At 42.9% G+C, this 4,513-nt stretch overlaps 1 pseudogene; it reads right to left on the bottom strand.

Moving 5' to 3' along the window:
• Window positions 1–1,878: 1,878 nt before the first annotated feature.
• On the bottom strand, window positions 1,879–2,859 carry LOC101973186 (transcription factor JunD-like; annotated as a pseudogene).
• Window positions 2,860–4,513: the final 1,654 nt, after the last annotated feature.

Here is a 4,513-nt window from a genome sequence, read left to right as displayed (position 1 = left end):
GTCACTAATATGCCATTATGTAAAACTGTGAATGTGTAACCGATGTGATTCTGCAATTTGTATTTGAGGTAAAAATGGGAGTTCATAACCCACTTGAGTCAAATGTATGAAAGATGATATGTCATGAGCTTTGTGATGCTTTGAACAACCAATAAAAAAAAAGAAAAAAAAGAGGAGAAAGAGGGTCGTTAGGTGCCATGTTGGGGGCCTGCTGCCGTTATACATTTTCCCAACAAGAAGTGTTTCATAATCTTCATCCTGCTCTCAGGGGTCTGTCACTTCCTTTGACTGATCCTCTTGTGTTTTATTTGTTTCAAAGGTTTTTACATTTATTTAAGGAGCATTATGTCAAGAGTATGAATAACATTAAATTCCATTAGAAATAAATTTGATAATATTGGAGAGTTAGAGTGTTAAAATATTTTATCCCATCATTTCATACTTCCATATAGAGACTCTGATAGAAATTATAGCTACTTTAAGTATTTTATGGATCAAAAATTTAAGATGTGAGCTAAAAAGCTTGAATAAAGTACCCAAAATGGAGTCATGGTTGTGTTATTTAATGCAATTTTACCAAGTGACCACAAAATTCTAATATTGTTATTTGAGGACTAACATTTGTCAGCGCAGGCTAATGTTAGGGTAGTCATTTCTCCTCTAAAGCATGAAGTCTTGAGTGTACTACATTAATTCTCCCAAGCCAGGATCTATCACAAGCCCAGCAACTAAGAAAAACCCAGTATCAGAGGAATTCTCCGCCCAGTTCTACAAGTTGAAAAAAGAATGAGCACCAATTCTTCTAAAATTATTTTATAAAATAGAAAATAGCAAAACCTTCTAACCTCATTCTATGAAAAGTAATATCAACCGAATGCAGAAACCAGACAGACACATGGAGGAAAGAACATTTCAGGCCAGTATTCCTGATGAACAGAGATGTAATAATTCTCAATAAAATCATGACAAGCAGCATACAAAATCATGTTAAAAAGACAGTGCAATATGATCAGTGGGGTTTGTCCCAGGGATGCACGGTTGGTTCAACACATGAAAATCAATAAACATTTTTTTAAGTAAATAGATGTAAAGACAAGGGTCAGAAAATTATCTAAAAAAATGCAGGAAAAGCATTTGACTACATACATGATCAAAACACTAGAAAACTATGTATAGTAGAAATATATCTTAACACTATAAAAGCTGTCAAAGGAAAACACAAGGGAAACATCATTTTTTTCTTTTCTTTGTATTATTATTTATGTATTTATTTATTTTTGGTGTAAGGAGACTGTGAAAACAGAAAACACGGCGAACAAAGGATTACAAACAGGAATGTGGACTCCTAGCAAAGCAAAAAGAAAGAAAAACAAAAGATCAAAATAGGAGTAGTGGTCGGAAGGACAGAAGAGGGTAGCCAGAGCTAGGAAAAGGCATAGTTTTTTTTTTTTTTTTCCTTCTTCCCATTTCTTAAAAACACATAACACACACACACACACACACACACACACACACACGGAAACACACACGCACACACAACCATTTGTTCCCGGGTAGAAACATAAATAGGGCAGAATCGGACACTTTGTTCTTCTTTCTTCCAAAGGCAAAAAAAAAAAAAAAAAAGTACAAGACCAGGCAGACTGCTGGCTGCGCCCCACAGCCCCTTCCACAGTGCTCAGTGGTGTGCACAGAGGGACAGCCCGGGCTCTGGGGTTGGTGCAACCCAGGGCGGCACACAGAGGCAGCTCGCGGAAAGGGGGTGTCATGCGCCCAGGGAGCAGGGGGTCCAGCTTATGGAAGTCCAGGGCGCCCTCTCTGAGTTCTGAGTACCCCGGGGACATACCTGGGGACCGCGCCCTCTCCAAGTCCTGGGCACCCACGCCCCGCCCCTCGTGAGCCCGCTCCTCAAGGAGGGAGGCTGCGCCGTGCCCAGTCTCAGTATGTGGGCACCTGGTGCTGGGGCAGCAGCTGGCAGCCGCTGTGGACGTGGCTGATAACTTTCTGCTGGAGCTGCACCACTTGCTCGCTCCGCAGGCTCCTGATCTGGCTCTTCAGTTTCTCCTCCTCGTGCGACGTGCGCTCCAGCTTGCGCTTGTGTCACTTGGAAGCCGCCATGCATTTGGCCAGCCTCTGGTGATCTGGCTCCTGCGTGTCCACCTCGATGGGCCACAGCGTTGGGCTCTCGCAGAAGCTTGGCACGTCGGCCACCTTCTGTGGCTCGTCTTTGAGCGCGGCCAGGCGCAGCGGCCCCAGTGCTACGGGGGCAGCTGCAGTGGGAAGGGAATGGGGTCGGCGGTGAAGGCCACAGAGGCAGCACCCAGCACCCCTGCGAGCCGCCCGCTAGCTGCTCAGGTCAGTTTAGAGCGGTGCCTCCTTGTGGCCATCTCCCCGAGGTGGGGTGAACGGGGGCCAGGCGCTGGATGCCGTGCCCGAGGGTCTTCCTTCAGGGCCGCAGCAGAGGCCGCCCTACGGGCGCCAAGCTGGTTCTGCTGGTGCGACTCTTCCAGGGCCTTCACGAAGCCCTCGGTGAACTCCTGCTGCTCCCCGGCTGGCACCTTGGGGTAGAGGAACTGCGTGCTTGTCCTGTGGTGGAGAGGCGAGCTTGAGCAGCTCCAGGCCGGGTGACGAGGGCAGAGGCCGGGGCCACCGCACTGGGGGCGCCCATCCCGCCCAGTGGGGCCGAGGTGGCGCAGCCGCTGTCTGGAGCCGCAACACCTGCTCGCTCAGGCTCAGGGTCAGCGCCTCCTTCTGGGGCGCCCCAGGGAACAAGCAGCCCCGGGACGCTAAGTTGCCGCCGTTGCCACTGGTGCTACCGCCCAGGCTCAGGGCCTGACGGCCTTAGAGGGGTGTTTCCATCCTCTGGCTCCCTCCACCTCAAAGCACCGGTAGGAGGTGGGGGAGTGGCTGGACCGCTGGGCCTGGCCCTCCTGCAGCGGCTCCTCAGAAACCTTGTTCTTAAGGGAGAAAAATCGAAAGCATTCCCTCTAAAATTAAAAAAAAAAAAAAAAAGATGTCCTTTTTTTGCCACTTTTTTTTTTGCCACTTCTATTCAACAACATCCTTGAAACTCTATTCAAAACAATTAGAAGAAAGAATTAAAGACAAATGAGTAGGAAAAGAGGAACTCAAACTATCACTATTTGCTAATGACATGCTTCTATATTTAGAAAATCCAAAAAAATTCACCTGAAAACTTTCTTGACTAATAAATTAATTCAGCAAAATAAACACCCACAAACCAGATGCATTTCTATACTTTAACAATGAATCCACTTTAAAAAAAAATCAGGAAAACCACCCCATTAACAATGGCCTCAAAAAAAAAAAGAATAAAACAAAATACTTGGGAATCAATCTAAAAAAGAGTTAAAATACCTCTACAATGAGAATTACAGAACACTAAAGATGCAGATTGAAGATCTTAGAAGATGTAAAGATGTTCCAGGCATTTGGATAGGCAGAATGATCATAGTCAAAACAGCCGTATTAACAAAGTAGTTATACAGATTCAATGCAATTCCTTTTAAACTTCCAATGACATTCTTCATAAAACTAGAAAAAGCAACCATTAACTTAATTTGAAAAAAATAGGAGAGCCACAATAGCCAAAGCAATTCTCAATAAAATGAGTGAATCAGTAAGCATCACAATACTAGACCTAAAACTATACTCCAGAGAAATAGTTTAAAAAGGTACCAAGAGACATATAGACCAATCTCCTACTAGAAAAAGATGCCAAAAACACAAATTGGAGAAAAGATAGCCTCTTCAACAATTGGTGCTGGGAAAACTGGAAATCCACATGTAGAAAGATAAAATTAAACCTCTATCTCTCACTGTGCTCAAAAATAAACTCAAAGTAGATCAAAGACTTAGACATGAGAATGGAAACCCTGTGACTAAAAGAAAAATAAAAGAAGGTCCACATCCTCATCATGTTAGCTTAGGACCTGACTTCTTGAACAAGATTCCTAAAGCATAAACAATACAATTAGGAATTGATAAATGGGATGGATTCAAAGAAAGAAGCTTATTCTTTACAAAGGAAAAAAATCTATAACATGAAGAGAGAGCTTACAGAATGAGAAAATAAGTCTTTACCACCACACATCAAATAGAGTAGTAATCTCCAAGATATATAAAGAACTCAAAAAACAATGCCAAAAAAAGATACATAACCCATCAATAAATGGACTAAGAAACTGAACAGACACTTCACAGAAGAAGAAATATAATTGATCAACAAACACCTAAAACAGACCATCATCTTTAGCAATTATAGAAATGAAAATCAAAGCTATTTCCATATTTAATTTCACTGCAGTCACAGTGGCAATTATCAAGAATACAAGCAATATTCTTTTATGAGGATGGGGGAGAAAAGATATACATTGCTGGTGGCCACATCAATGTAGAGTAGGTCAATTCACAATAGCTAAAGTATGGAAACAACCTAGGTACCCTTCAACAGATGAATGGATAAATAAAATATGATATATATGTTTGTGTG

The sequence above is a fragment of the Ictidomys tridecemlineatus genome, chromosome 4, assembly GCF_052094955.1.
Source record: "Ictidomys tridecemlineatus isolate mIctTri1 chromosome 4, mIctTri1.hap1, whole genome shotgun sequence".
NCBI classification, from domain to species: domain Eukaryota; kingdom Metazoa; phylum Chordata; class Mammalia; order Rodentia; family Sciuridae; genus Ictidomys; species Ictidomys tridecemlineatus.
This window is presented reverse-complemented; position numbering and strand designations above follow the sequence as displayed.